Raw genomic sequence first — 26964 nt, forward strand, 5'->3', positions numbered from 1 at the left:
CAAATTCTGTTTGGGATTCAAGGTCTTTATGAATTAATTTATTATTTTCTTCTTTTACTTGGTCTATCTGGTCTTGTAAGACTTGGAGCTGTTCTGCGCAAACTCTATTAAAAATTAATTGTTGCGCCAGTTTTTGTTGGCTCTGTTTTAAAGAGTCCAACCTTTCTTGACACTCTTTTTGCAGTGTCAGTAATCTGGTGTTTTGCTCTACCCTCTCTTGCTGCAGCAGATCCATATCTTCTTTTACTTTTGTCAGGTACTGTCTGCTTTCACTCTCTGATTGTTGGCTCTTTTGTGGCATTTGCTCTGCAGAGTCTAAATTAGTTTGAGCCTTCTCTAGGGATTGTACTTGGCTTTTTGCAAGGTCTACGTTTTTTGGCATATTTTTCCTGTATTACTCCAATGTGGAGGTACATGTACGCTGCTATTTTGGCAGTTTTACATTGCTCTTCTTTTACCCTTTGGGCCATATACAGTTCACTAAGTGCCTGGTGTAATGGGCCCTCGTCCTGTCATGTATCTAATTCTATGGCAGTGATTTGTTGTTTGATTTCCTGCAGCCAAACATTCTCATCCTGCTCTCTATATTCACCCCTGACAAACAATTTGTGCAGTACGTGTTCTTTTGCCATATTAATTTCCACTGGGGTCGCCATTCCAGAAATATTAATTTCCTTCTGACTTATCTCAGGGCTACTTTTACCTTTGCAATACAGGCCAAACTCCTTTGAGTATTTCTATTGAAGGGTGTTTTTACAGTGTAGCAAAGTGTGGTAGCCCAACACGGTGTGTGTACCCCGTCAGTAAGCACGCTGTGTTAGACTGTCACAAGTGGTATGTCTAATTCAGGATCCCAGACGAGCCCCCAATCTGTAAGTGATTTCAATCAGGCACACACCTAAGTCAACGCCTAGCATGAAATGCACAACGGAAATCCTTATTTATTTGTGTCTTAACGATGTACAACTCAGATCACGCCCCTCTCCTGGAACCCCCGTCACACTGAAACAGGAATCAGGTTTGCAAAGTAAAAATATTTATTTATGTATTCACAATTTAATAACACTATGGGCCTCATTACACGGAAGGCGGTAATGGTTAACGGCCACCGTTAATGGTAACGGTGACCGTTATTTATTACCGCCTTACTACGAGGTCCCTTAGCGGGTTGGTGCTTTAACGCCTGCTTTTTGCAGGCGTTAAAAACCAACCCGCTAAGGGACCTCGGAGCTAATTACGGCACCGCAAAATTGCGGTGCCGTAATTAGCGCCTTCCCCATTCCCATAGAGCCCTATGGGGCAGCAATGGGAATGGGGAAGGGCAATGGCGGAAGGGGGATTTACCGCCCCTCCAACCTTGGAATGGGGCGGTAAATCCCCTTTACGCCAAGGCGATGACGGTTTTTTACCGGCATGAGCTATGGCGCTAATAGCGCCATGGCTCACCGCCTTCCGTGTAATGAGGCCCTATGTTTTAATGGGTACACAATAATCACCAATGGGGTGATGTAACAATGAATAATCTCTTTAATACACAAGGAGTAATAATGAGCAAAACAATTCAGCATAGAAATAATACTTTGTGTGTGTGTTCAGATCAGATAGCAGTTCCCCCTGCACACCCTTGAACCCCCCAATAGGCAATGTAAAGAGATAAGAGGAGAGAGCAAGTATTCAGGAATGGCAGAATTCAAACAAAATGTCAATCCCAATTTACCCCCAGCAACACAAGAGAAAAACGGAATTGATTGGCAAGCTGTCAAAATGGTTTTTAAAGTTATCTGAGAATGGAATGCGCAAAAACACTAAATATGGTTTAAATTGCTGAAATTATTTAAATTCTTATGGGAGCCGCTTTTTATAGTTCCACACAAACACTAGCAATGATTTTATACTAAAAAACAAGGTGAAATCTTAAAACTGAGGTCGGGAGCAATCAAAAGCTGTTTTACACGTGTCAAAATTACCTTAAAACGAAAATTTGCAGCACACTTTTCTGTGCGCGGTAATTGCAATTATGGGAGAACTATATGGATTTGGACTGTGGTTATAGATGTGAATTGAAGCTGTGGATGTTAGCAACAAGCAGGAAGTTGAAATGTTGTTTCTACCCCAATAATTGAAGAAGTTATGGACATTTTAGTGGAGGTTGTTTTTTCGAGATAGGCGCAAGAATGGAAAACAGGAATGCACTTTTAAAATGACAAAAAGGATTTCTTACACTATGTTAAAGACTACCAACAATTATAATTCCACACAAGAAGGTCATTCACGGCCGATCATATCAGTTCAGGTGTGATACTCTAATTTCTGTTTTGTTTGGGAATTACTTTCCTAATCAATCAATAGGAAGTTAGGGTTTAGTAACACATATGAGAGAAAAGTCCATGCAAAGATAATTCTAACAATACTGGCTCGGAAAGAAAGAGAGGATGGGTTTAAGATAGTGATTAACTAAGCAAGGAACATAGTCTAGTGACACAGTTCTATGTCTAGATACTCACAAGATGTGTTTCAAATGGAACTGTCAGGGTTCTGGTTAGGGATTCTGGTCAGGGGTTTGGATTGGCAGCGGCAAGGCAATCTGGAATCCGCACTGCACAACTGGACTGGATCTAATCTACAATGGCTCTGGTCACAGCATGGCTCAACTGGATTGGATATTTTGGTTCTGATGATAATTCTTTTAGCAGGCAAGCAGTACAGCACGACTCGGCTGTTTCTTTTGTTCCCCTTAAATTTCTGGGGTTGGTTCTGGTTCTGGAAATTTAAGGCCTAGATGAAAATGGTTCAGCTAATGGAATGGGCCTTTCTGCTTTGCCAAGTTTCAGGAGTCTGGAACAAGTAAGATGGATAATTCTGCTGCAGGGTGCTCCGCCAGCATAGGATAGTGGGTGAATTTGTGTGTCTTTTGAGTGCTGAGCTGTCTCTATTTATGCTTATAATAAAGGGGTGTGTGTACTGGTTTATCCTAAGCTTGCCCCTTGGTCAGGGATTGGTCAAGGTCTCCTCTCGGCCTTGATAGGAGGAGAGAAACAGGGTGTCACCTTAATGGTGTGGGTTTTATGAGGCCTAGAGTCCACCCCTAGCCTCTTGAACACAAAATCTACTTTTGGTACAATACATATATCCACATATGCAACCTCTATAACAACCACATATATAGATCACATATTTTGAGTAGCAGATACTCCTGAAAACGCTGTTGCTGTAGGATCTTGTGTCTGCTTTCTACCGAATTTCGCCCTTTTTATCAGGAACACAATGTCCAGTTATCAGCAAATTTGTACAATTGTGCACGTATAACATGGACATAAGTGTGTAATGTTTCATACTTCTATCAGAAATACTTTTTGTGTAATATCACATTTTCCGCCGGTTCTTCCCAGAACAGGCCACAGAGTTCTGGCGCCTTTTCACCCATGCATCCAGAAATGACATTAACAATGCTGTTCTTTCTACATTTTTCACAATTTTACATAGTAAGTTCTATGTATTTAAACAAAATGTTCTTTGTGAATGTTCAGCCACAGATGGCTGTTTGTCTCCGCCTCATTCTGTCTCCCTGCAGTTCAAGAGCAGTCTCCACCCTGTTTCGCCTGGTCCGAGGCCATTTTACGACCCTTCACACTTAGCCTTCCTTTAGCTGGAGGAAGTCCATTGTCTTCTTCCCCACTGCAGACCAAATTGTTCCCTCACCCTATAATCATCACGTAGGTGTGATATCCTGGTGTAGATTAGCTGGAAGGAGAGCTGTTATTCCAGTTTGGGTGGCTTTTAGGCAAGCTTACATTTTATGTTAATTCTGTTGCATTTTTCCTTAGCTCAAAAACAAACTTGTGATTCCAAACTAGCAGCTAGAATACTTATTTCAGATTCTAAACCATGGGATTAACAATTACAACACAGTTTACTCTCAGGAACATTGCAAACCTTTGCTTTCAGTTTAGACAGGTTTTAAAGATTATCATGCAGGCTTCTGACAGCTGTCATTCAGGTGGCCGAGGGTACTGCGCCCAGATTTTGACAGATTTCACAGGCAGGCAACTTTTGCTGTGGATATTTCTTTGATACTTTCAGCTTTTCAGGACATTGGGCCTCATTACGAGTTTGGCACAAAGGGATTACCGGCACACTAAGGACACTGGTGCCGGTAATCCCTTTGCGCACTATTCTGAGTTCCCTTAGCGGGTCCCTTCCTTAACGCCTGGTCTGACCAGGTGTGAAAGACGGAACCCGCTAAGGTACTTTAGAGCTAATAACGGTACCGCAAATTGCGGTACCGTTATTAGCTACTTCTCCATTCCCATTGAGCCCTATGGGGGCTGAAATGGGAATGGGGAATGTTTTTTTCAATGGGGATTTACCGGTCTCTCCAAGGTTGGAATGAACCGGTAAGTCCCCATTGAACCAGGTCAGACTCTGTAATGGTATGGGAGGTAGTCATGGCACAAAAAGCGCCATGATTACCTCCATACTCGGAATGAGGCCCATTGTATATTCATAATGATTTCTTGAACTAAGTGAATTGAAGCACCCAGCAAGAATTCTGGATGTTTGAGGGTGTTTTATACCGGCATTCTGCAGTTTCAGGAATAAAGCAAAAATATTTAAAGCAAGATTTTGGGATTTCCTTTAGCAGAGCACTGTTTTTCCCTTTGTACTCTATTTTCACTTGTTGTGGAGCCCAGTGATATGTTTCAGGAGTGAGATCTCTGTTCCACCACTGACAACATGCGTGGTAGATTGGGCAGCCATCTTTTTGTGTTTTGCAGAGCACGGTTTTCAGAGGTTTTGGCGCACACAAGGGTTTTGCAGCCATTTTGATGTTTCTGGCATCATCAGAACATAGTGATGCTGTATGGCAGAGCAAAAGTGGGTCAAGACATCCCACAAGTGGCAGCCCTTGAAAGGTGAGGACACATTGGAAGTTGAATAGATTCAACATATTTACACAATAAAATTAAGTTGGTTACTAATAATCTTCGCTAGAACAATAGACCTTCAGATGATGTGGCAACAGAGCATACATTTAAAAGCCTCCTAAACCATTACAAAAAAGAGAAAGATAACATGCTAATCAGGCTTGGTCCCACCGTAAAAGGGGTAGTCCTGCCCGAACTGCTACGCCACATCCCTTCTGCAGGAGACCACAAGCAAACCCAGAGAGGTTTTGGCCTTGTTGGGCGTCATCAGTGAGGAGTAGCTTGGGTTTCTGGGCCCAGCAGGCTTGGGACCCACGTCTGAGCATTCCTGTCCCACATTGTGCGACAATGCAATACTTGGTTCTGTAGGCAGTCATTATTTTTGGTGATTATATAGCTATGACTCCACAATAGTGTAAAATATGATTGGACACTTATTGTTATTTTTTTAACAGAAATTGTAACAATCACAAGGAATTAGCTTCAAAGCAATTAGGTAATTTGTGCAGTGGTAAGCAATGCACTATGTAAGAAAGTAGGTTCTATGAGTTCAAATATTTCATTAATAGTGTAATTGTTTTTTGAATGTTTATAGTGTGCTTTTTGTAAAGAAACGTTACATTTATATTCTGTGACAGGATGAAGTAGGCCTTTCTTTTCATAGGTATTGTTGACTAGTTTGCGAATACCCATTGACAGATGTGAAGGAGAATGCATTACATAGGCTAATATGGGGGTAGTCATAAATGTTACATGTAGACATGTTTTTTCTGAGGTGATAAAGAACTCTCGATGCATGATTATGGATGGTTTCTTTTCTATCCTATGCACTCAACCAGAACCAATGCGTTCTGCAGTATCACTTTGACACACTTTGATGCCCTCAGGACATCAGCTTCAGCTCAGGATTGAAGAATGCTAACTTCCACGTCCCAGAGGCATGACTGCCACAGCAGCCATATATTTCTCGCAGAAAGAGTGTGCTTGTTTGATGGCCTGTTGCATTCTGCACACTAAGTAGCTTACCCAATAAGTACACTATGAATGTTCTGCCAGTGATCCATTCAAATAAAATGGCAAAACCTACTTTGCAGGTTGAACCGGTCAATGTGGAATTCTAATCAAGTGTTCAGCAAAATGGGGTCCTAGTTTGTGGCATATATATTTTTTGCAGAGAATATGATGTATGGGAAGGGTCTTCCATGTCATGGCAGCATGCAAGAGCAACAGTAAAAGGGAGCCATTGGCACCCATTGCTTGTGGTATTGGTGTTCGTAGGTTGAGACATAGCTTCCAATCAGTGGAACTGGCAAACTGACCTGTGAACGTCACCCAACCTGTCCACCTAGGCACCGCGTTGCAAGTTCATGCTAAGCAGTGTTGGCAAAGCACAACATTCACCATTTACATGGCTTCTTAATGCTAATGGATTTCATGGAGATAAATGGCTGTTTTGCCAGGGGTCAGATGTCCTCAGGGAGGAATGCACCAGGGAGTCATGAGCCAGGACAACAATTGAAGGACCCTGCTCTAGAGTATTGGTGATAGCGTGGTGTCAGTGGGTGTTGGTTTAAAGAAACAATGGAAAGGGGGTGGGCGTTCCCTCCTACTCACACCCTAGACACAGAACAGCTATGAAGGGCAAGGAGTTTATAGGAAGGTAAGTTGTTTGTAGCTACAGAAACTCTTAAAGGAGACTGCGTTGTCAACTGTGGCAACTCTGGGTGCAGTGCCCTGGTCTAGATTGCCTAGATGTTCTTGAGATTGCTGGGTCCTTATCGGGATAGCAATAGTGATGTGGGCGAATGGGAGGCTGGCTGGATCCCCCCTGGGCTGTGATAGGCTCGTCAGAGCGTTAGCTGTGGTCCAGCCTTATTCAGTTTTCACTAACAGGGCTGCAGTTATGGTATGATATGATATGATATGATATGGCATTTGTAACGCACCTATACACAAGTGTTTCAAGGCGCGACGAGGCAGGGAGGGGGGAACAAAGGGAAGACAGACAACGATCCTACTAGGCCAGGTGTCATTCAGATCGCGCAAGTGCATGAGTGGAGGGAAGGGAAAAGTGCAAGGGGAAAGGGAGGGGGGAAAGTGCAGTACAGGGTAGTAGAGTAACAAATAAATAATAGTGCCAGCTGGTGGCAAGTGCAAGGTAAGTGCAGACATGTGCTGGGAAGGGGGGCTGTTTGGATACAGAGACAGTCCCGCAGTGCAGTGGTTGCCAGGGAGGCGCTGCAAGTGGAGCGTGGCTGGGCCAAGGACCGAAATTGGTGAGAGTGGCCCAGTTGCAGAGTCAGTGCAGTTTCAGTCAAGAATTTAGAAGGGAAGAGGGGGAAAGAAAGCAGAAGCAAAGAGGAAGGTTTTGAAGTGCTTCCGGAACCGGAGATGGTTCTCCTCAAGTTTCAGGGAGGCAGGAAGGCTGTTCCAGATGGAGGCCCCTGCCGAGGAGAGAGATCTACCCCCAGCTCGTTGCTTGGAGAAGCGGCTGACCCTGAGGGAGTTGGAGACGGATGAGCGAAGAGCTCGAGAATGAAGATATTTAGGAAGAGAGAGTTGAAGGTATTTAGGCCCCAGGCCCCAGAGGGTCTTGTGAACAATGCAGAGCGTTTTGAACTTAATCCTCGCAGAGACTGGGAGCCAGTGTAGAGATTTCAGTCCTGGAGAGATATGATTCCTGGGCTTGAGGCCAAGGACAAGTCTCACAGTCCTGTTCTGGATAAGTTGCAGAGGGCGGAGAGTAGAGGCAGGCAGATTTAAATAGAGGCTGTTACAGTAGTCCAGCTTCGAGAGAACCATGGCTCAGGAGGCAGTTACCTGCCTCAGTTATAAGAGGCAATCAGGATCAACCCGATTTCCACAGGTGTGTAGATGCAGATTATTAGAGCTGGCAATGGGGTGGAGGGGGGGTACACTTGATTCTGCTGAACTGTTGTGGAGCAAGATGTTGCCGCTTTTCACATATGTGGATTCATATGATTTTTGCAGATTTGTGAGGCGCAGAACAAGATGATGGGTAGGGAAGAAATTGCAGATGTATGGGTTTGATTGCAAGACCCTAGACGTTTTAGCTACATCATTACAGTTGTGTTCAGATGTAGGCGAGAACCAAGAGCAGAGACTTTTCTATGGGTGTGCCAATGGGGAACGTGCCTGAGGACCCCACCCACTGGGCGATTCGGAAGTTTGGCACTTTATGGTCAATGCTAACAGTTTGGGCTTTTGTGTAGGCATGGGGAAAGGCACTTACCAGGCACTGCATATTGCTATTAACTGCCCATTGATGGCAGCCGGTGCAATATGGTGCAAGTACTTGGGCATCTAATAGCAACGCCTGGCAAAGGCCTAATACTTATACACAAGCCAAAGCTGTTCACTTTGCCAATGCTTGTTTTTAACAGGACTTCAGTAAAGGACATGTATGGTGCTTACAAATCGAGCAGAACTGGTTGACATTTTTATTACACTTTTATTACATCAATATCCTGTTTACAACTCAAACTAAATCATTAACTTTCAGAAGAATGCTTTGAAAAACACTGGCAGGCATACTGAGAGCAAAGTATGAAGGAGCAGAAACTGGGTGGGAATTACCATAGGGATTGGCATAGCCATGGGCAGTCGTTTGGTGGGCAAATAGCCAAACAACACCTTCACGTTTTGTGTCCCTCCTCATATGCCATTTCTCCCTATTTGTACACTAATCAATAGTTTCGGCTCATAGGTGGCTCTGTCACCTAATAGCCCAAACTAATAAGATGACTCATTGCTCCCCCCGCACTGCACAGCCCCCACCACATGACAACCAATTAGTTTGCTGATTGGACATGTGCTGCTCACTGCTGGTGCCAGAGCGGGGATGACAGCCAGGAACTACTAAGCTATAAAGACAAGCATTGGCAATGCCAACAGTTTGAGCTTGTGTGTAGGCATGGGGAAAGGCACTTACAAGGCACTGTGTAATACTATTAACTGCCCATTGATGGTAGAAGGTGCAACATAGTGTGACTATCTGGGCATCTAATAGCAATGCCTTGCAAATGCCTAATACTTACACACAAGCCAAAGCTGTTGGCTTTGTCAATTGTCACGGCTTCAAGCTTCCAGGCGCAGGAGTGGTACGAACCAACCACCCCCACTGCGTTCTTTATGCCTGCAAGACTAAACTTACACAGGCCTCACGACCCCAGCAGGGAAAGAGGAAAGAGAACTAGGAAAGGGGTGGTGGATGGGTTGGGGGACACAGGGTAAATTTAACAACTGTACAGTATGAGCATACACATACACCCAAATGCATACATCCCTCACTGCATTCTCACACAATACAAGATAACCAGAAAGGCAGTTAGCTCTGGTTGTGAGTGCTGGCCTCCTGCCTGCGCACTCTGAGGTCCGGTATCTGGAGCAGTTAAAATGCTGCAAAGAGAGCTTGTATTAGTGATCTGCGTGTTGACTAAATGTGGCTCACAGGGCATACAGCTGTGCATGCAGTTATGACTGGTGACACCCCCCATGGCAGGTTAATGTAGGTTCATGCAACCCAAACCAAGCAAACGTCTGAGGGCCCCCAAAGTTAGTATGCACAGTTACTATAATTCACATGCGGGGATGCTCTAGGGGCAAGTGGCTCAAAACGTGCATCAACGGTAGTCCACCACACCCTGCTGAACGTGTGAAGCTGGAACATGCAGGTAAAGTTCCCCGCATGTGGCTGAAAGTATAAAACTAGAACGTGCAGCTAAAGTTCGCCACACATGGATGAAAGTAGGTGGTTTTTATAATGACCGCACGTGGCTATGTCTTTTGCATGCAAGACGTGCTCGCGGGACAACTTCTGTTTCTATAGGTGCCAGGGGGCGTTTTAAGATGAATGCGGGAGTCGCAGCAATCACAACATGCGCGGAGCACTTAGCTTTTCTCTGGAGCAGTGGCCGTGGTTGATTTGGGCTATACCCCCTGCGCATGCCCAATGATGTGGCGCATGCCTCCAAGGTGCTACGCTTCCCCTTCCTCTCAGCGCTGCTTCTCTGATACTACGCATGGTTTTCTGGCCTTTGCTTTTTCCCATTAGCATTAGCAGTACTTATCCTGTGCCGGCAAGGGGCCGGAATGATGCTTCCTTGGGGCGTGGCTCCTCGCTCTAATCCCCTTGCCCGGAGCTTCTACCGATGCACCTGCTCAGGTCGAATCCATGAGCACAAGCCCCGTGCTTTGGTACGTGCGCATGCACGTGCTTGCGCCACACCCAGCGTGGTTGTAGTTATGTAGTTCGTGGCCCGGGGGCTGCTGGGAGATGTAGACTGCAGGTCCTTTTTCCTGCAATGAGGGAAGAGAAGCCTTCTGTAAGGCTAGAACCTCTTTCTGGGGTTTTGTTTTGTTTTAGTCTTTAACTGTCCTTGCCTGGAGCCTTCATGGTAACCCTGTAACCCCATCCCCACACCCAGCATGCACAATCCCATGCCCTGTGCCCTGAAACCAATGCTTGTTTTTAACAGGACTTCAGTGAAGGACACACATAGTGCTTTCAAACTGAGTGGCTGAAGACAGACCTGGTTAAAACATTTTTATTACACCAGTACGTTGTTTATTACTCCAATTAAGACATTAGATCTCAAAAGACTGCTTTGAAAAAATCCTGGCAGGTGCTTCGGTACGAAGGTGTGATGGTAAGGCTTGAATAAAACAAGCTGCAAGAGTTCCTATGAGGAGGTGTTTTGGGCACAGAAGGGCAGGAACCAGGTGGGAATGCCATAAGGATTAGCATGACCATGGAACGTCAATTGGTGGGCACATAAGCAAATAATACCTGCAAGCTTTGTGTCCCTCCTCATTTGCCTGTTCTCCCTTTCTTTGCTCTAATGCAATTGTGTTGATTTATAGGTGGTGCTAAAGTGCCACCTAGTAACCAAACTAAAAAACAGTAACAATGATTGACATGGAGGTGCTCATGTTGTCTGATGGCTCCACCTCTCCTTGCAGTGAGATAATCATGTGTCACTGTTCTCTCTGCTTTCCCTGACTCCTGGTACTGGCTGTGGATGCTAAAGTGAATGAGTGCCCCTGCGTGAGCCTCAGAGCCAAGCAGTATGGGGACCCATGCTTTGGGAGGCAGCATGCCTTGGTTCTATCCTGATTCCTGCCTACCTTGGATCGGATGCTTCCCCTCTTCCTGTGTGATTGGATCACTGCAGCAGCTGGCCTGAGGCAGCTACTCTGCCTCTGCCCTCCCTTGGTGCGTGGTGTAGCAGGTCGCTACCACTGTTACTATTTGTGTGCCCACACGATCAGCACTTTCACCTTGCAGCCTGCCACGTTTCTGCCTGCAGCCTGCCTGCCACAGAAGGCTTGAGGCAAGGGAGACGAATGGTCATCAAATTGGGGAAGGTACGTACAATCATTATCCATGCAGGGCAATCACAAGGGGAGTGCTAGTCAGAGAGACAAACTGTCCCTGACCTCACAGGGCAGGGCGGCCTTGCTGGGTGGAAGTTCCTCATGTGTTGTGTTGTAGGTTATTATATGCATAGCCCTTCTGGTGTCTGCAGCCAAGTCCCAGTGACGACGAATTTGGATGTGTGGCCTAGTGTCCACATTACTAAGTTACAGAACCTTACAATTCAAATCCTGCCTTCAGTACCTGATCAGCACAGTGTTATGCTGGACCAATCTCTGCATCTCGCCCTGTCTTAAAGTGCAGTTATGTGGAATGTGATGTGAAACTGTAGCCACCAGCTGCTGTGCTGCAGTGTGCTAATATCATCCCATCACTTCCAGGATTCTTTAATTTGATCTCCACAGCCCAAGGTGAGATTGTTATGCATGCGGTAGCACATGTTTGAGGGGACCCTGCTACCATCTATCTCAAATATAAGCTTTTATCCGGCAGACGGGCAGTAACAAGTAACCTTTTACATTACGTTGGATATATAATAAGTACATCAAATATACACAAAGTTAAAGGAAAAGGGACACTGAGCTCTGTAACCTGCAAGAAACCCTTTCTGAACTACAATCAAGGCTGACTCAATCTTTCATCCTTTCAGAGGCAGAAAAAATAGTACTGTTTAGATAAGCATGATAACCCCTGATTACTTAAGCACCAGGTTAGTTTAAAGTGCCGAAAATAACATGACTCATAGATTTAAAAAAATTATGATCATAAGTAACCCATGCTAGTAGCAGCATAAACTCTAAATAAAGCAATGCCTGAGTTTAGGCATGGTTCATGGTAATTATGATCATGGCCCCCACATCCCAATTGATATCACACATGTGTCAACACCTGTGAGTCAGATCTGTTGTGGAATGTGATGTGCATTCTGGCACACCGTGTGGAGACTGACATATGGCAGGACAGAAACCTGGAGGACCGGGTGTCTTCTTTTATCTCTTTGTGAGGGCAGGTAGCACCCTCCTCCAGGGGCAGCTGTCCTGGGCCCAGGCATCAAACGAGCACACCCATTCAAAAGGAGTAGCCGCACACCAGGGTGTTACATCTCTAAGGGCCTTTGCTCTTAGTGGGAAGGGAAGGGGAAGTATTAGAGTAGGCAGGATGTCCTGGTCAATGTTAGGAGACTTCCACCATCTTGTTTCTCTCTGTCTCTTTCCCCTCCCCTTCCTCTGGAGCAAAGCACGTTGTGTGTGACATCAGAAGGGCAAAGTCAACCCCATTCAAGAACAGGGATTGGACCACTAAGTCAGGCTAGCTTTAGTCAAATCACCTGGGGACTTTTGCCTTTAAAAGAAGGGGTCTCCAAATCTTTCTTTAGATTCTTTCAGATCCTCCCAAGACCCTAAGATTCACCTGAGAAGAACTCAATAGACTTCATTTGGGAATGTTTTGCTTTCCAAAGCCCTTGGCCTGAGGTGAAGAAGGAGCCGTCCAAGGCAAAAGGAAGGTCTGCCCCCTACCCATTCCGAGGGCACATCAGCAGTGACCTTAGCAATGGGCCCGGACCTCCAACTCTGTGCCAGAATCATCTGAAGCTGGGAGAGCTGACCCTGAATGGAACCAAACTGTCCTTGAGTGCCCATGAGTGGGATCCACAGCAGCTGGAGGTCCATCGCAGCCCAAGCTCTCTGTTCTACCATTTAGGTCACTCTGTGTTTATTGTACCATGAACAAGAGGGAAGGTGCTGGTGCTTGCTTTTACGCTCCTCCACTAAGTCAACTATCGCTTGCACTTCCAACCAGATTAACGCGGTATCATGCCCTATCTAAGCTCATCACCTGTTAGGCCTGAATCGACTGCTCGATGCCGGGACCTGATCCAAATCACTAGTGAGTCACACTCCGGCTCGGACCATGGATTACAAACATGGCTCAGCTAGCCCTTGAACATCCTCCTCATTGACATGCACATTGACATCCCCAAAGTTACCACTTCGACGACCGTTGACTGCTGACTTGAACTGCTGGAGCGTCACTCATCGACCACTCCTATCGGCTAAAGCCTGACTCTGTCTGGATCAACAGCGAAACAATGCTGAGATTGCTCTGACCTGCATCCTTTGTGCTGGACAGAGTGGTCATATTTGCCTCTACTTGGCGCCCACAAATAACTGAATACTGTTGACCCTGAACTGCATCCTCGGTCTACATCGGCCCTAGAGACTGGTCAGGTCACAATTGCATCTGTTTTCATCATAGACATATCCTTTTTGTAGCTCGTAATTCTCCTACCACCCCTGGAATTACATTCAGAGTGCTAGTTTCTTCTTACGTCTACTTTGCTCTTACTTCAGGGTGGGATTTTGTACAGTATTTTCTATTTGTTCTGTTACAGGTGGTGTGTTTAATTAAAGTATATATATTTGTATAGACTGTTGATTGGAAATTCCCATTATTTTGGACTTTGCTCCTGTGTTGTTTGGGTCACTAATGGTGCACCTTCACACCCCTCTTAATAGCATAGCCTTCCCTCGACCCACATTACCACAAAAGGCGAAGGTGGTATATCTCTTCACTGTCCCTGTTTTACCTTTATGATTGAAGCCAGATTGCATTCTTTGGCTCTGCTAAGCATTGAGTCGGGAATGGTTCAAGAGATAGAATTTACTGACATAACTAATGATTTTGAAATATGCATATCTAGATGGAAATATATAGTTTAATCTTGGCAATGTTTTAGGTGCATCAGCCTTGGGCAGTAGAAAACATATGCTTGCTCCGTGCTTCTCATTTCATTCTTTCTGTGATTACTGAATTTGTCTGGGCATGAAGTGAAATGCTAAGTGAATGTTGATATTTTATCATGCCTTTTTTTCTCTGCTGCCTATTCATGTCATGTTTTTCCAAGAGCATGTACTTTGGAACCATTCACACAGTCATACAGAAAATTATTGTCAGGTTGAATTGTTAATTTATAATTGTATTAAATTAATACTTGTTCAAAAATAACATTCCTTTATTTTCTTTCAAAAATAAAGCAAACATGTCTTCAATATAGCACCTTCTTGGGGAAACATGTCACAGAGATGTGTAATGTTTATATTTTATTTAAACCTAGATAATCCAATTAAAGCGTTGATGAGTTTCTGTTGAATTTGACGCTAGTTATGTAATCCCCTCTTTTTATGGATTGGGAGGGGGCTTGAATTTTGGGGGGGTGGCATGAAATCCGGGTGGGGGCATAGGTTTCACGGGGGGGGCCAAGACAGCCTGGGCTCGAGGCCCCCGAAACTGTTAAAATGACCCTGCACAATAGCATTTATAATCCACTGCACCATGCTCTGGCCACAAACATACAAACAAACCATTCCAATCATAGACTGCTTCCCTGCTTGCTTGATTATGTATGCTAGGTTTGTATTATAATAATTATTGCTATTATTATGTTTATTATTATATCTATTTTTTTAGAGTGAACCTAGTTCAGGAGCGACAAAGCACCCTACAGGTCCTGGAATAAAGCTTGGGTAGCGAGAATTTAACAAATCATCCATGTTAACATTATCCATTATTCACGCCTTGAAACACTTGTGTATAGGTGCGTTATAAATGCCATATCATATCATATATCATATCATGCATACCCTTCTGGAGATGATAGCCTAGAGGCCTGGTTTTAACTTTGCATTCTGTTATTTGTAGTGCTGGATTTATAATTGGGGAATCGAGGACGTCAAGCTGCAGAATACAAAATGGAAACCCGGCTTGGATTATCATCTCCCACATAAAATGGATAATATTGGCATGCATGTCAAATATAGTGTTAGTTGGGCTGATACTTGGAAGGGATGCCAAGTGTGCATATAAATGCAGCTTTGCTGCTGCCTTTTTGCATTGCATGGGCCTCAAACCCTCATGATAATAAGCCTTTGGCCTAGTTATCTGACAGATCATGAAGTAGACTCAAGTAATCTAATGAGGAACTAAATCCAGGCTGCTCTGACAGTTCAATATTTCAAAACATACATTTATACCTCAAACAACGTTATCTAGCATAGCACAAACACACAACATGATAATGGGGCATCTGTTTTCTGCTAACAGACTAAACTGGATTCTAGTCATTGTTTCAACCTTTGATTTGAAAGATGAAGAGCCGAGTAGGCCTTCCTGGATTCAATTCTGACACAATGATGTTTAACAAGATGCATGGAGTAGATGCATTAGTACATTGAGCTACAGACATTGGCAGACGCAGCATAGCTCAGCAAATAATTACATGAAACCAAGGGTGGATTGGGAACCAAAAGAGGCCCTGGAAGTAAGTTTCAAAGTATTATTAAATTTTACACATTTTCATCAAGTCCAGCCATTTTGCTATGGGAAAATTTGGAAACCACACAAAAGAGGCCCAGGTTGCAGAGGCCCACTGGGAAATCTCCAGAGTTCCTAATAGGCTCATCCACCCTTGCATGAAACATCCTAGCATTGCACATTAGCTGAGCAGCACGACATAAACATCATAGATTGGCCTCACCAAGCAGCATAGAATGATCACATTAGCACCACTTTAACAATGAGAAGCACACAAGATGGCTGCACAAATGATATACTACACAGGGCAAAGGGTGTAATGCCTTCATTACTCACCAGGAAGTGGAGTGGAGAGGGTCGTTGCTTATGGAGAGGGGTGGCAGTGGAACTTCAACATTAGGGGATGGATTATTTTGAATTGATGTGGGGAGGACAAGTTCTCCTTCAGGAGTAAGGCCTGGCACGAGGCATTGGGGTGTTTAGGTAATGGTGTTTGAACGTCCCAGTTTTCCTTTCTCTCGCCAGCATGCTCCATGAATACAGATAGACGTCACCACGATTTCCATGGACTTTCCCTATAGATTCTATGAGAATGTCTGTATGGTGTAACCGTGCCTGAGTTGTTTTGTGCCCCTATGATGCTGTTGGCGGGTAAAACCATAAACACATCTGCTATTTTAAGAAGCCAACGTAGCTTTCTTAAGAAGAGCCACCTGTGCGCATGTCACCAGGCCGGCAAAATCTGACGAGCCAAGTGACCCGAATGATGAAGACACTGACCTGCGTAATAAGACCGGAAGGACCTGCTGGCACCTCAGGCCCACTTATACGAGGGATGGGCGAGTGCAGTGCACGTTGCGGTTCCTTCTATCTCTCTGCGTGCCGCTGGGAAATGTTACCAACATGCCCTACTTGATGATGTGGCACAATACACAAAATACACGAAGACATGAATACTCCCTGTTATGTACCGGTACTCGTGAGGCCCCGCACGTGGGGCTGGCACCGGTCCAGGAGGTCGCGTGGCCTGGGGCGCGGCATCGGCAGCAGCGCGGACAAAAGGAGACACCCACACGCTGTGCTGGGTTCGCCCGGAACTGCCTCCCACTGTCGGCGGCGGGACCTTTATTAAGAGGCCCTACGTCACCGCGCTGCGGGACGTAGGGCGGATATAACATTCCTCCTTTATTTCAAATAAACTTAACAATAACACAATCAACATACTCAACTTCAAACGCCTGACACAGTTCTCTTTTCACACTGTGCCAGCTCCCCCTTGTGTGGGATACTTGGCGACGGTGTCTGCTCAGCATACATAGTCATTCAGCCTCGCGGGCGGCCTCGTGTTGGCTCTCAGACTATACCGCTTCACCTGGGGGCTGTCCCCGCTCAGCTCGTGAATCTGCTCACCTTCACTGCAGGTGTCCCCACTGCCGGCCAGGCTCTCTGGTTGCCAGCTGCAGTCCCATGCGGCTTCTTACTCTGGGTCTTGCGCCAGCTCTTCGCTGTCTTGTTGTAAGTTGTCGTCGTCTTGAGGGCCCTCACAGTCCGTCCAGAGAGTACAGGGCACAGGCTTGAACCAGGAGGCATTCCTTGTCACTTTCCGACGCCCCCGGGTCACTGTTATCATGGTTCCGCGCAGGTTACTGACAGTCCATGGCAGTTCCTCGTACCTGGTGTCTAGCTTGGACTTCGTGGGGTTTCGTAACATGATGACTTGGTCACCCACCCGATGGTTGAACGGCCTTGCTCTTCGTTTGGCACTCATGTGAGCATTGACACGTGTTCTCCTCATCTCCATGCGGGCATTGTCGACGTCATCGGGGGTCCTGCTTGGGTGATGGGGAATCGACGATTTGATGATGGTTCCAAACATGAGGTCAGCAGGTGGTATGCCCGTGGTGCTGTGTGGGGTGACCCGATAGTTCCGCAGGAAACGGTATAGGTCGACCTTCCACGGGCTGGCGTTTGCCCTTGACACTCGGAGCACCTTATTGATGGTCCTCATAAACTGCTCGACGTCCCCATTGGCTTGTGGCCACCTCGGCATGATGTGGTGGTATTTGATGCCCAGTTCCTGTAAGTATTGCTTGAACTCTTCCCATGTGAACGGGGGTCCATTGTCACTCTTAATGGTTGTGGGCAGACCATGAGTGGCAAACATCTTTTCTATCACCGGGATGACCACTTCCGCGGCGGTGGACTCCAGTATCTCGACCTCTGGGTAGCGTGAGTGATCGTCGATTGTCACCAGTAGATGTAGACCCTCTCTGATTTTGCAAAAGTCAATACTGATCGCTTCCCATCGTGCCCGGCCGCGCTCGCCCGACAGAATCGGTTCTGGATCTGGGGGCCCACCCGTTATTTGGCAGGGTAAACAGGTGTTCACTAAGCCTTCGACCCGATCATCGATGTGCGGGAACCACACCCTGTGTCTGACCCGGGCCTTTGTTCTTGCGAGACCCTGGTGTCCCTCATGCGCTAGGGCTACTATCCTGTCTTGCAAATTTGGGGGTATGATGATAGGATCTCCCCTCAGCAGGAGCCCTCCTTCGGTGATTGAGAGGTCTTGTTGAACAGTGAACATGCCGGCCAGGAACTCCCTAGCCCCCTCGGTTCTGTTGCGGGTGTGCGTCATGAACTCCTTCCAGTTGCCTGACATGATGGCATCTTTTACCAGGTCGCAACAGGGGTCATTTAGGGTTTCAGTTGCAATGTCCTCAATGTTTACCGCTTTGGGCCTCATGGTGCGAAACACTTGACCAATGTGTTCCTCCGTTTCTTCGGCGATTAGAACTTCCTGCTGAGTGGCTGGATGTGGGTGTCTCGAAAGGAAGTCCGCCGGGTTGCTACTGCCCGGCTGATAGACGAGTTCGAAATCATATTGCTGGAGGTGTAGCAGCCACTTGGTGATTCTGGCTGGTGGGTGCGCCGATGACCCGGTAAAAATTGGTAGTAGGGGCTTGTGGTCAGTGACTGCTGTGAACTTGCGCCCATACAGGTACATGTGGAAGTGTCGACACCCCCATAGTACGGCAATGGCCTCCTTCTCTATGTGGGAGTACCTTTGTTCCGTAGCTGTGAGTGCCCTGGATGCATATGCGATCGGTCTTTTTTCGCGCTCTTTCGTGACTTTCATCAGGATTGCTCCAAGTCCTACTGGGCTGGCATCCACAAATAGTTCTGTCGGTAGGTCCGTGTCGTAGTAGGCCATCTTGGTATCAGTCGACAGGGAGTCTTTAATGCTCTCGAAAGCTTCCTGGCATTCCTGCCCCCAGACCCACTTGGTGCTGACCTTTGTAAGTTCCCGTAGCGGTTCAGATAGGGTCGCTAAGTTTCGAATGAATCTGCCACAGTAGGTGGCCATTCCCAGAAAACTGCGTACTTCGGTGGGGGTCGCTGGGAGACTAGCAGCTTGGATGTCCGCCACTTTTTGGGGATCAGGTGAGATGCCAGTGCGGTCAAACCTGTACCCGAAAAAGGTTATTTCCGATTTGAGGAACTCGCACTTCTCTCGATGGATTGTGAGTCCGGCTTCTTCCAACCTGCCCAGGAGTGTCTTCAGACTTGTGATGTGTTCCTTGGTGTCAGGTACATGTATTAGGGTATCATCGCTCACGTTCAATACCCCTGGTATGCCTCTGATGACCTCCTGGATGGTCTGTTGAAAGACTTCCACGGCCGAGGAGATGCCGAAACTCAGGCGCTTGTACCTCCTCAGACCCAGGTGGGTTGAGAATGTGGTAATGTAGCGCGACTCTCTGTGGAGCTTAAGTTGGTGGCACCCCGCTTTTAAGTCTACCTTCGAGAACACACATGACCCAGTGAGGTCGGTGATGATTTCATCGATTGTTGGTGTTATGTGTCGTTCCCTTTTTATGGCCGCATTGGGCAAACGCATGTCAATACAGATCCGGACTTTTCCGGGCTGTTTGGGCTTCCTGGTGACCATCATCGGGGAGACCCACGGTGTTGGTCCTGTGACTTCTTCAATGATTCCGGCAGCTTCCAGTGACTTTAACTCTTTCTCTACCTGTTCCCTCATGTGGAACGGTGTCCTCCGGTGTCTCACCGCACGTGGCTGCACTGATTGATCAATGTGTAGTTTTATAGTCTTTCCCTTGAGACAGCCTATCCCCTTCTGTAGCTTGGGGTGTTGCCTGAGAAAGTTCTCGACTTCGGCTGCGTAGTCAATGTGGCAGATGAATTTGATCACGCCCAAATCTTCAGCCGCATCTCCGCTCAGTAGGCTTTCGATCCCCGCCTTCACAACATATACACAACACCTTCTGTTCGCCATGTTCAAGCATGGTGCGGAACCTCCTGATGACTGGCAGGGGTCTCCGGCTGCCGTAGGCAAATAGACGAGTGTCTGTAGATTTGAGCTCAGGTGGTGGTGTAAGAGTTTGGAAGACACTGGTTGGCATGACGTTTACCGAGGCTCCCGTATCAATGGTCATCTGTACGTACTGGCCTTGGATGGAGACCGTGCATTTTCATCACCTGGCGGTTCTTTTCGGCAGTACTGGCCCCTGTTTCAGTGCGGATACCAGGTATACCTTTCGGCCCTTTCCTTCGCTCTCCATGCCTGCCGTTTGCCGTAGGGCTAAGAGATCATCGCCTTCCTCTTCCGTCGAGGAGTTGACTACCGCAACCCTCCTTGCGCTGGCTTGCTTCTTTTTTTTCTGGGACCCCTTATCCTGAGTGCCTTGTGGGGGCTGCAGTGGCGTGTTCGCTGATCTGCACACTTTCGCATAGTGATCCTTCCTGCCGCACGCTCCGCACGTGGTGCCTTGCGCCGGGCAGTTTCGCCTTCCGTGTCTTTGACCACCACACCACCCACATTCCGTGGGTCCTGGTACTCGAGGTTGCCACCTGTTCTGGGTGTGGTTGCCGCCGCTTTCACCTCTCGTAAATGGTCTGTCGGAGATCTGGGCGACCATCGCTGTTGAGAGTGGCGGCTGCAGTTTCTGTAGTGTCGCTTCCATGTTGGCGGCCCTGGAGTGGGCAAGCTCCCTCTGTCGACCCAGTTCCAGGATGCATTGTAGAGGGATGCCTTTCTCACTGAGTACGAGACGCCTCAGCTTCTCCGAATGTATGCCATTTATGATTTGTCGTCTGATCTCCCTCTCAGTGTTCGTGAACTCACACGACATGGCCAGTTTCCTCAGCCTCGTGTGGTAGGCGTCTAGAGTCTCATCAGTGGCCTGGATAGTCGTGCAAAAAATGAAAGTCTCATAGTCTGGATTTATTTGCGGGAGGAAATGTGCCGTTAAGGCGTCCTTCGCACTCAGGTACGCGTCTTGGCCATCATCAACATTCAGGGAGTTGAAGATGCGTAGCACCTCGTCGCCCACACTGAGGAGCAGATGAGCTTTCATCTTTCTGGATGACGTGATGTCCTTGCATTCCATGGCCATCTCGAACTTTTGTATCGATAACTGCCATCTGGGTCCACTGGACGACGGGTCGTTGAATGGGTCGAACGGTTGAACCAACGTCGACGAACTGCCCAGCGAGCGGGGTGGTGGCGACGCCATCGACAGGTTTGCCGCGATCCTGGACTGCGTGGAAGGTCCAGGAGTTGATGACCCAGCCGCCATGGTGTCACGTACCCTCGGTCTGTTGATTATGCTGTCGTGCAGGCCTGATGTCGTCCTGCCTCATCAGTTTGTCCGCACATTGCATTGAGGAGTGTTCTTTCGCGGTGAATGTGCCCCCTGGCACTTGTGCGCCGACCGATGGGCGCCTTGTAGCATGTGCGCCATGCAGGAGGAAAAGCACACGAAGAGAGAAAAAAAATTCTCGGCCCCCCCGTGGTCTCGGTGGCCCCCCACCGGGTGTCCAAAAATTTGTGCGGGACGTCCGTGTGGCGTCCGCGTGTGAGGTGATGTAGAGCGCGTGGTTGCTCGCTCACTTCCTCGTCGCCATTGTTATGTACCGGTACTCGGGAGGCCCCGCACGTGGCAGCATCGGCAGCAGCACGGACAAAAAGAGACACCCACACGCTGTGCTGGGTTCGCCCGGAACTGCCTCCCACTGTCGGGGGCAGGGCTTTTATTAAGAGGCCCTACGTCACCGCGCTGCGGGACGTAGGGCGGATATAACACTCCCTAGCCCTTGACACGACAGAAAATAAGGCTTCTTCATTATGCATGTCTTCGGGTGAGTGGCGGGATTGATTTTGCTTTTCTTAGCTTCCTTTCCTTTTTCTGCATGTATCTGTGATTGCAAATTACCCTGGAATCAGTGGGCTTGTTTAGTGCCTAGTGAATGTTCCACTGCGGGTTCGCGAATCCCATCTCGCACATATCATTTGGCAGATAAGTGCCATTTCCCATTTCTCTTCATTACCCTCGGTGCAGAATGAAAGCCCTGGCCTTGGAACTACACCCCTCACGCTCGAATTGCTTTCTTCTTTGCTGCTTTCCCTTCCGCCTCCATTTTGAGGGCAAAGCCACTCTGCGATCTTTCAGCAATCGTTGCATCAGAAGTATGCATTTCTCACTCCACTTGGCAGAAAATGTTTCTGGGGGAACCACTTAACTCTCTGTTGGATACCTAGGTCTCTGCCTTGTCTCTCCCATTCTCTGGTGCACCGATCTCCTCCAATTATCATCACAGATGCTCTAAAGAGGCTATATTTAGCCCACAGAGTTCAGGATAGAGAGAAATGGCATGTACTTTGAGGCCTGTACATTTCAATGAAGTATGAGTGATGATGAATAGATGAATGGATATGTATGTTAAGCACTTGATGGATGATGCATGGAGAAAGGATAACGTGTGTAGAACGAATGAAAGGAGCAGTGCATACAATGGTGGAGTGCATAAAATGGCTTGGAGTGCATGGAACGGATTGGAGTGCATGGAACGGATTGCAGTGCATGGAACGGACTCGAGTGCATGGAACGGATTGGAGTGCATAGAATGGCGTGACTTACATGGAATGGTTTGGAGTGCATGGAACGTTTGAAAGAGCAATGAAAAAAATGGTTTTGAGTGCATGAAACGGTCACAGTCAGCGTACATGGAACGGATGGAGTACATATAACTATTGGAGTGGGCTCGATCTCAAGCACCTAAGGTAAACCACCATATCACTTCTCCACGCTTACTCTCTTCTTTACACCACCACTCAACTAGAACACAGCGATACTATGACACCATTCGGTATAGCTGTTCTCATACCATCATTTGCCTCATACTCCCCATCACCCTAACTAAACACTGCTGGTTACACACCCTCCATCCTAGGCGTTCTCCTCAGGCCTAACGCAGCCAGAATCGGTCTGGATAACAACCTGCCAGAACGAACACATACTCTTGATCTCTCAACCACCGCACCTACCGCTAAGAAGCAGCCATCACACGAATGCCACACCAGCTGCACACATATCCGGTGCTCACACGCACCTTATGACTCTCTCTATTCTCTCTACTGACTTGAACTTCGGTTCCCGAGGGCGTTTAACCTACCAGCGCCTTGAGACCATCCCAATGGTACATAAGGCGCTATATAAATGCAAAGTAACATAACATAACTTGCATACACTGACAACTAAATGATACAGTGAAATGCACTGGTCAACATCCTTGTTACAGTTAATTTGATCAAACATTTTATGCAATTAACAAGGATACTTAAGCAAAGGGTCAGGGTAGGAAACGGTCTCAACCATTAATGAACAAAGGTCTTCATTAAATTATTATTATTATGTATTATTATTATTATTGTATTTATTGAGCGCAGACCTAGCTTTGAGAAGCAACGGAGTGCTTTACAGAGGTATACAACAATACAAATACATAATGGAGTGCATTACAGAGTTGTTCAACAATACAGATACATAGCAGAATGTATTACAGAGGTATACAACAATACAGATAAACAGCAGAGTGCTTTACATAGGTATACAACAGTACATATGCATAACGGAGCACTTCTCAGATGTAACAAAAGAACAGATGTACAACGGGGGGGATACAGAGGGTCACATAGGAGGAGTACAGCTGTACCGGGTGGCAGGGAGGAGAGGGACGGGCAGTGTTTAGTGAGTCAGGTTGCACGAGGGGCAACATGATGGGCTAGGTGTTGAGCAGGAGAAAATCATTGAAGAGGTGGCTCTTGAGTTCTTTTCTGAATTGTAGGAACGTAGAGGCAAATCTGATGCTGATTGGAGGATAAGGATAGCACACACTTGTTCATTGATCAATGACTACCTGTGGTGAACAGGGAGATGTGGAGTGATGGGCACTGGTTGGTTTCAGAAAGATTGAGATTGTTGACATATGTGCACAGCCATCCTTTGAAAGGTAATTAGGTGTCCAAATTCCCCACTCTCATGCTGCTGGTTGTCACCCCTGTCAACAGATTTGTAATACCTTTCATGACATTGCCGCCTAGTTCGCCTTCTTCATCATAGTACTCCCTTCAGCAGCTGGAAGCGCTTTATAAGCATAGGGCAAAAACCACTGTATGGAAAAATGGGTTATAGCTCATCAGGAAATCCAGAGGTCTATGTGGACCAGGACCAATGTACTAGCACCCAAAGAGAGGGTACATGTACAAACAAGGCTGTGATGGAAGGACAGAAAAGGATAGAATGAATATCTGACTATCCCTGCCTAAGTGCAAAGCCTCCTCTAGGTAACGGTGCTCTGCCGCTTACAAACAGTGGATAAAAAGAAATAAACGAACCACTTCTAGGTAGGTAATACTTTCTGCCTTGTTGGACCTATGCCACTTTCTTCCACTATGTGTAAGTGGTAAAAGGAAGAGAAGTGCTCAATGGTCACTTAAAAGGTGCACCTATGGTCAATTGGAGAGGCATCTAGTGGGGTATCATCAAGGCTTCATCAGCGGTCTTTAAGAAGTACTTAAGAAAAAGGTAATAGATCAGGACAGACCGCCCATAGAACTCTATGCTCCTCTTGACACCCTAATCAGTGCAGCTGAACAACAGCAATATATCCCATCCATTAAGCTTACTGCACTCAACTCTACATCTAAACCAAATATCCAAACAGCTGACACACCATTGCCTGTGCCTTCAAATTCTGAACAGCTCACTGTTGAGCAAAGAAGGTCAGAAATCTGTAAAGAGGTTGACCGCTACATGTCTGCCCAACATCAATCCATGCACTGTAGTCAAGTCGTACATTCTGCCGTGGGAACCCATAGTCGTGAAATACCTCAACATGATGAATTTCACCTTTCCCAACAACCAATAACAAAACGCAATCTGGGACGATGAACTCTTTTAACCAGCTACCATCTCATCAACCGAACTCTACTAACCTAGAGCTAAATAAGCATACCATCCCGCGATATACCCAATATCATCATTTAATTATGAGATGTGGCCCGGATCCTTATCCAAGGTACGACCTTAACAGAACTTCCATCTTGGTGATATTTTCAGATATTATGAGTCTAGAGGACATAAGTTCCTCTGACCTTGATCAAATTGAATTCCTGGAAGGCATGGATCTAACTATATCCAGATTCTAAATCCGATCAGGGGTGGTTCTTAATAATATTTGGAAGGCTAAGTCAGAACTTTTTACTTTAAGTTTCACAATTACAGTTCTCTACACCATTAAACCAGATGGAAAATCCTCAATAGTTTCTGAATGATAATCCATTCTTGCCCATCCAATCCATTGCATAGATCTCCAGATTCCCAAGATCCAGGGTGGATGATTTTACTGCAAATGCCCCCATAATGTGTAACTGCAACCATCGAGCCACATAACAATCCAGTAGGTGAAGTCCACCTAATATTTTGCTAGCCTGTGGGAACACGCAGGGCTTTACTCATCTCTTCACCGATTCCGACAATCAACTAAATAACTATGATATAGTTGCTTTACAAGAAACGTGGTTGACAGAAACACCTTCCTGGGATGACCATGACGTCATCTCCATTCAGGCTAAGCGTGCTGCTAAATGTCTGGACTTTTGGTGGCAGTCAAATTGAGTTCTGGCTTCACAATTTCTCCTTGGGCTTCTTCCAACAATTACATGCAACTCGTCAAAATCCAATTCACTTCTCTGGTAATCGCCTTGATCAACATCTATTGGAATCCTGCAGGAATATCACTAGACATCTTTTCCATGATTTAGAGAAACGTTATGATTTAATCAATCAGACCACCCTTATCACCAATTTGATTCTTACAGGTGATTTAAACATACACTGTTTCTCTACCAATCAATTACAACAAAATGTATCACATCAGAAATTGACTTCTTTCATGGAGGAGAGAAACTTGGTCATGACCAATGGATCTCTCCCAGGCGACATTCCGCCCAAGAGCACTTGGAAAAGAGGCTCTCAGGAAGCCATAATAGATTATATCTATATGGATTCAAACTTATGTGCGCAGGCTATTAGTATGGAATTGATCAATCAGAAAAATAGTGATCACAAGATGCTAACCCTGACATAGCCCAATCCTGCAAGCAAAACTATTCGATGCAAAACAAGAGCATGCTGAAAGCAATAGCCCAGAAAAATTATACTCAGATCTGGTCACTTCTTAATCAGGCAAATTGTATATCCCAAGATTCAGTTCAAATTAATGGAGTGTCTGAATCTCAGTGGATAGCTTATTTTAAAGCTTTATATGCTGACCCCTTGCCCACCTAAACAGAGTCCTTCATGATACCATGTAACAAATTTTTCCTCCAAATTGCGTAGGATAATATTCTACATTTCATTCATAAATCTAGTCATTTTAGAGCCCCTGGTCTGGACGGCTTATCTAATGCAATGTTCAAACAACATCCGGAAGCCTGGGCGGTGATACTTTTTAATATCTTTAAACAAGACATTCAAACAAACTGTCTACCTGCGTCTTGGAAACATTCTATAGCAATACTTATTTTCAAAAAGGACGACCGGTCAATTCCCAGCGAATTATAGGCCAATAGCCCTTCTTGATGCCCCTGTCAAGATGTTCGCCCGATTTGTGCTAAGAGACTTTAACAAGTAGGCCTCCAATACATGACATCGAAACCCCTTCCATACAGGATTCATTGCTGGAATAGGCACTAGCATCAACCGTTTCACCATCGCCTCTATAAAAGCCCATTGTATTCAAACAAAGCAATCATTGTATTTAGCTTTCGTAGACTTTCGGTCTGCCTTCGACTCTATATCATGGCAATTACTGCTAGACAAGTTGTCTACTCTTATAAATTTGATCAATCTGCTGCATTCAGCCACATCTATTCGGGTCCGGCTTATGTTTGATGGCCTGCTGTCTGCATATATTCCAACATACAGAGGCCTCAAACAAGGCTGCATTCTGGCCTCAGCCCTC

Source organism: Ambystoma mexicanum, chromosome 6q (genome assembly GCF_040938575.1).
Source record: "Ambystoma mexicanum isolate Mex_15411 chromosome 6q, UKY_AmexF1_1, whole genome shotgun sequence".
NCBI lineage: Eukaryota > Metazoa > Chordata > Amphibia > Caudata > Ambystomatidae > Ambystoma > Ambystoma mexicanum.